Here is a 7097-nt window from a genome sequence, read left to right as displayed (position 1 = left end):
GGCATCACAGCTCACAGCAACCTCCAACTCCTGGGCTCAAGCAAGTCTCCTGCCTCAGCCTCCCAAGTAGCTGGGACCACAGGTGCCCACCACAACCCCCGGCTATTTTTTTTGTTGTTGCAGCCATCATAGTTGTTTGGCGGGCCGGGGCTGGATTTGAACCCACCACCTTAGGTGTATGTGGCTGGCGCCTTAGCCGCTTGAGCCACAGGCGCTGGGCCTGGTCTTGAACTCTTGAGCTCAAGCACTCCACCTGCCTCAAACTCCCAGAGTGCTAGGATTACAGGCATGAACCACTGCACCCAGCCTCAGTCTTTCTTTTGTTATGTGATATAGTCCTTTGTCTTTCTGTATAATGCTTGACTATTTTTTAAATCTTGCAAGTGGGAAGGGAAATTTTAATGGTTGCTTTCTGTAAGGCAAAAAAATCCTAAGCAAAAGAGGATGAGGCAAGCTATTCAGGTACACTTTCCCTGGTGTAATCATTAAGGTCGACAATTCTGCTTTTAGGATGTAAAAAGAATAGGGATTGATTTATGCTGAGTTATTGGATAAATGTTTACAATTTTTGCCTTGATCTTAAGGATGGGAATTGGTGGTCACACCCACATTCCTTCTGTTCTTGGATTTCATGGGTAAAGTGCATGTTGGCCTCCCTAAAATTTCATTTTAAAAAATTAGATATATTCCAGCTATTTTTTTTTTTTTTTTGAGACAGGGTCCCACTCAGTCACCCTGGGGTTGAGGGTCATGGAGTCATATCTGACAGCAACCTCAAATTCTTGGGCTTAGGAGATCGTCTTGTCTCAGCGTCCTGAGTAACTGGAACTATAGGCACCAGCTACAACACCCGGCTAGTTTTTCTATTTTTAGTAGAGGTAGAGTCTTAGTTTTGCTTAGGCTGGTTTCCAACTTCTGACTTCAGGTAATCCACTTGCCTAAGCTTCACAGAGTGCTAGGATTACAGGCATAAGTCACTGCCTCCCACCCATATTCCAGCTTTATTAATAGCAGTATCTATTATACTCGAAATTTAGCCTTGACTTTTGTATTTTTAGATAGTCTGCCTTCAGACTATCTAAAGTTGTTGCCTTCAGTAGAGTGCTATGGCATCACAGCTCACAACAACCTCAAACTCAGGCTTAAGCGATTCTCTTGCCTTAGACTGCCAAGTAGCTGGGACTACAGGCACCTACCACAACACCCGGCAATTTTTATGTTGCAGTTGTTGTTTAGTTGGCCCAGGCTGGGTTCAAACCCACCAGTCTTGGTGCATATGGCCAGCACTGTAACCACTGTGCTATGGGTGCCAAGCCATATCCTTGACTTTTAAAAAAAAAATTGATATTTCTACTACCTATATATATATTCTGTGTACTTATTATATGCTATATGAAGTGCTGACATACTTGGATTTGTAAAGAGTGCATCTCTGGTTGAGGTTTTCCTTTCCATGGCTTGCAAAATTTTATAATTTCTGCTTTTGAACTTGTCTTTTTTACACCTGGAAGTACCAATATATGATATCTCTGCGACAGTCTGCTAAACAGATAAACCTCAGCTCACTGGATAATACAGTTCTCTTAACTCCTGTAATTTTAGCATAAGTCCTTTACATATCAGTAGTTTAAATGATTATTGTTATTTGGTTTACTGGACAGAGCAACTTAATGTAAAAAGCATCACCACTGGAACTCCCTGTTTTCACTCAGCCTTTAGCCTTTTTCACCTTTGTGCCCTCTTCATTTAAAAACTGGAAGTGATTTTATCTCTTACCTACCTGGACTTTAAGAAAAAGATTGCTATAAAATTACTTTTAAAAGATTCATTTGATGGCTTGGTGCCCATAGCTCAATGGTTATGCTGCCAGCCACATACACCAGGGCTGGTGGGTTCAAACCCAGCCTGGGCCCGCTAAACAAGGACTACAATAACAAAATAGCCTGGCTGGGCGCCTGTAGTCCCAGCTACTTGGGAGGCTGAGGCAAGAGAATCGCTTACGCCCAAGAGTTTGAAGTTGCTGTGAGCTGTGATGTCATAGCTCTCTATCGAGGGTAGAGACATAATGAAACTCAGTCTCAAAAAAACAAACAAAAAAAGATTTATTTGAATAGTGCTCTATCAACAGGAAAATTAGTAAAGTTGAGCTTAAAGTTAGCACACAACTTGTTTCCTAATAAACTGCTTACTGACTACAGACATACTAAAAACCACACCCTTGTCCATGGGAAAAGCACTGAATGAAGGTTTGTTGAAATCCTGCCCTGCTACTCAGTGACTGACCAGTTTACTTCATTTCTTTTAACTTCAGCTTCATTATGGAGGAAATGAAGTTAGAGGAATTGTTTTCAGAATTGGAGGTAACGGTGCTTTAAGACTGAAGCTATGTTGAGAGGCTGGAAGTATGAAAAATTCAAAAATGAATGAAATGAGAAATGAATACATGTATAGAGATGGTTGGAAAGGTATAAAAACGAGTTACCTCCTCACACCTGTGCACACATGGTCTCGCCCCCTCCTAGAATAACTTCACTGTAGAAAATTAGTCACGGTGGAATGGTTATTATAGCAGATGAACAAAGGGTGAGAAGGAACATTACTGAAACAGGAAAAACCTGTATAAAAGCTCTGGGATGGACAGTGAGCTTGTTTTGTTCCCACTTGGGAATAAAGCTCATGTGACTCAAACTTCACAAACTAGGGAACAGTGAGAGGAGATGAGCTTGCAGAGGTGGGCCAGCACTCTTAGGGGCTTGTGATGGGGATATATTTGGACAGTAAGCAAGATGACCTGGTTTACACAAAAAAACTACTCAGCTATTGTGTGGCATGGACTACATAGGGACAGGTAGCAGAAAAACCAATCAGGGTCAATGATAATGATGGCTGGGCCAGTAGCAGGTCAGAAGTAGCTGGTTGTGAAATACATTTTGAGGCTTGGCGCCCATAGCTCAGTGGTTGGGGCACCGGCCACATACTCTGGTGTTGGTAGGTTTGAACCCTGCCCGGGTCTGCTAAACCAACTATGACAACTACAACAAGAAAATAGCTGGGTGTTGTGGTCCCAGCTACTTGGGAGGCTGAGGCAAGAGAATCATTTAAGCCCAAGACTTTGAAGTTGCTGTGAGCTGCACTCTACCAAGGGTGACATAGTCAGTCTCTGTCTCAAAAAAAAAAGAAAGAAAGAAATACATTTTGAAGTTGAGCTTATAAGACTTACTGATGGATTAGTTAGTAATTAAGAGCTCAGCAAACAGAGTTCTTTGGTGTAATTGGGTCCTTACACCCACACTGCCCCTGGTTGGCTGGCGGTATGACCTTACCAGACCTCACTTTATATATATTTCCTTGTTTGTTGGATGCACTATCTTTTTTTTTTCTATGAAGACTACACTGATAATTTTCACTTGCCTATATAGTCTATTTCTTTCAAACTGCTTTTTATCCTGCTTGTTTATTCAGCATAGATGTATACATTATTATAACCAGAAAAAAATCATTAAGTGTAAGTGAAAAGAAAATTACAGAGCATGTGGAATGACCACCATCCCCCAAATACCTATCCTGGAATAGAAATAGAAATGCCTATTTCTTCCTATGCTGGAAATAAAGTGATGTGAAATTATGGTAGGCTGAGTGTTGGGATTTAGTGCATAATTATGGAAGAATTTAGCTGACTAAATGAGATGTGAAATAACTTTACACTCTTCACACTCTAAAAAAAACTTTTTTTGAAACAGAGTCTCACTTTGTGGTGTCATCATAGTTCACAACCTCAAACTAGTGGGCTTAAGTGATCCTCCTGCCTCAACCTCCGGAGTAGCAGGGATTAAACAATGCCCAGCTATGTTTTTTTAAGAGACAAGGGCTTGCTCTTGCTCAGACTGGTCTCAAAACTCCTTATTAGCTCAAGCAATCCACCTGCCTCGGCCTCCTGGAGTTCTAGGATTATAGGCGTGAGCCACTGTGCCCAGCCTACACTCTAAACTTTAAATGTGTCTCTAAGCGCACAAATGTAACATTCACCAGCACTGAGGATGGAAATAATATAATTAACCATAGTTTGAGGATTATAATTTTTATCACTAAGTGCTTGTTCACAAACTGTAGGTGTATAATTTAAATGCAGAAGGGGAAGAGAAATTCATTTACTGAACTCTCTTTCATGCTAGACATTGTGCTAGGTGCTTTGTCATCTATTTTAACTAGTCTGAAATTATAAAATTGTAAAAAAGTTCCTGACAAGTGATTTCTACTGTTTTAATTAGAGACTTGTATTGTCTTATTCACCATTGTATCCCTGTGCCTAGCCTAGTACGGTGCCTGACTCATAACAAGCCCTTAGAAAACGTGGAATGCATGAAAAGAGGGAATCTTGATTTTCATTTACTCTTTCTTCTGTTTAAAATGGAAAAGGTGGGTAAATCTAAGTTGCAAAGTACTCCGAAATTAATTAGGTGTTTATAGTATAGGAGTAAGCAATTTACCTAGTCGGGAGTACAGCAGTCCGGGATAACGGAACAGAGGTCGCATCTTAACTTACTCTACAGCAACTTGAAATTCAAAGGAGAGGAACGAGAACTCTCACATTTAAACCCTCCTGCCGGAAGGGTACTAAGTCATGGCGAAGGTGGGGAAGGTGAAGCTGGGGCCCGGGCGGCAATCTGCCGGAGGGCAGGTGGGGGAGTGGCCAGGCTTACGGCCAAGGGCCTAGTCTCCGCCCCCGACTTGTCCGCCGGGCGCTGGGCTCGCGAGCCAGGGCGACACCCCCGCCACCCCCCCCAGCTGCTCCGGCTGCGCCCGCGGGCTCCAGTCGCGCGGCTGGTTCTACGCCGGGCGCGGGCTGCCTGTGTGTGCCCGCCAGCCAGGAAGAAAACTCATCTCGGGTCTCAGTCCTGTCCTCGGGGACCAGGGGCGAAACGCGGAGGAAGAGGAGTCCAGACACCACCCGACTCAGGTGAGGGGCGTGCTGTGGGATGAACGACCTTCCAGGCCCCGGGAAACAAAGTGGGGGCTTTCCAAACCGCTGCGGGCGGTGCGGATGTCGGGGTGCTGTTGCAGTGCTGGAGTCCGCGGGGTCTGCCAGCGGCAGTCAGCCCTGGTGACCAAAGCCGGGGAGAGGGGGGAGCGATTTTAGACCGTTGTGGCTTGTCGCCAGAGCTCCGGGCTCCCTGTGGGGCCCTGAGCCCGCGGCCGCGCGTACATAGAAACCGTTGCTAGGGTGGAGGGGCCATTTCTTTTCTTTTCGGTCTCCGGCCGCAGGGGGCGCTCAGCCTGTGGGTGCTGGAGGGAAGGGGCCTCGGGGGGAGACACCCAGATTTTCTCGTTTCTGGTCCCTAGCGGTGTGCCCTGGGGGTAATGCTGATAAACCGACCAGAAGATGTGCATGGTGGTGTAGATCAGGATGATGGAGAAGAAGAAATTACAACCCCTAGGACCAAAGGTTTTCCCAACTAGAGGCCAAAACTTTGCAAAGAGAGGGGAAAGAATTCTAAAGAGAGCAAATAAAGTATTGTATAACTTGGTTTGGTTTTTGCTTTTTTTTTTGAGACAAGAGTCTCACTATGTCGCTCTGGGTAGAGTGCCGTAGCGTCACTGCTCATAGCAACCTCAAACTCTTGGGCTCAATCGATTCTTCCTCAGCCTTCCATGTAGCTGGGACTACAGGTGCTCCCCCCGCCCCCCAACGCCCGGCTATTTTTTGGTTGGAGTTGTCGTTGTTGTTTAGCAGGCTGGAGCCGGGTTCGAACCCGCCAGCCTCAGTGTATGTGGCCAGCGCCCTAACCACTGAGCTACAGGCATGGAGCATAACTTGTGTTTTTAACCTTAGCATTCACATTTAGTAATTTTGAGAATGTGTATCTTACAGTAAAAATAAAGCATGGGAGTTTTCAAAACGGATTCTCAAGGGCCAGTGGGCAGTGGCTCACCTCAGTAAGCCTAGCACTCTGGGAGGCCGAGGCGGGCAGATTGCCTGAGTTTAGGCGTTCAAGACCAGCCTGAGCCAGAGCAAGACCTCATTTCTAAAAATAGCTGGGCATTCCCCGGCACCTGTAGTCCCAGCTATTTGGAAAGCTGAGGCAAGAGAATCACTTTAAGCCCAAGAGTTTGGAGTTACTGTGAACTGTGACGCTGTGGCACTCTATCAAGGGGGACAAAGTGAGACTCTGTCTCAAAACAAAATAAAAGAATTCTCAGAGAAATGTTAAAATGGTGTCCCACATGAAATTCATTTGATTAGATAAGGGATTGCTATATCATTTCATATGCTTTTTGTTTTTTATTTAAAAAATTATCTTAGGGTCTTGCTCTGTGCTCGGGCTAGAGTGCTGCGGTCTCAGCCAGCTCACAGCAACTTCAAACTTCTGGAGTCAAAAGATCCACCTACCTTACCCTCCTAAGTAGCTGGGACTACAGGAATGCACCACCTCACCCAGTTAATTTTTCTATTTTTAATAGAGACAAGGTCTTGCTCTTGCTCAGGCCTGACCTCAAGCAATCCTCCTGCTCCTAGAGTGCTAGGATTACAGATGTGAGCCATCATGCCCTGCCTGCTTTTTACTATTCTTTATTCTAATTATAAAATCTAAGGGTTTGCAAAATACCTTTAGTTCAAGGCAATCTATTTTTAATTCCTTTACATGTGTAAATCTCTCCTACCAAAGATCCAGCTTGTTAGAAAAATTCTCCTGAAACAACTCATGATATTCTAGGTGGCATCAATAATTTAAAAGTTCTCACTTTTCTGTAACTTCCACCCTTCTGGTTACGCTTGTGATGGGAGCTACTCAGGAATGGGCCCTACAGGTATGGTGTGAAAGCCACATCTAATTTCTAAGCTGGATCTCATCTGAAAGCTGAAGAATTATCTGTTCTAGTCCCAAGTCAAAGCCAGTAGGAACATGGAGGAGAAGCTGACAGTGTCCCCTTTTTCTGCAGAGGTCTGGTATATGATCAGATTCCCAGAGGGCAGTCATACTGAAAAAAATTCTTAGATGAATTAGACCCATTTCTTCTTGTTGTTTTTAAAATTATCACCCAATAGATTTTGGTGTAGTGTTTTCTTTAAAAAAAAAAAAAAACTCTGGCAGTGACCC

The sequence above is a fragment of the Otolemur garnettii genome, unplaced genomic scaffold (genome assembly GCF_000181295.1).
Source record: "Otolemur garnettii isolate 467f Iridium unplaced genomic scaffold, OtoGar3 scaffold00004, whole genome shotgun sequence".
In the NCBI taxonomy this organism is placed as follows: domain Eukaryota; kingdom Metazoa; phylum Chordata; class Mammalia; order Primates; family Galagidae; genus Otolemur; species Otolemur garnettii.
The sequence above is the reverse complement of the archived record's forward strand: the minus strand, read 5'-3'. Positions refer to the sequence as shown.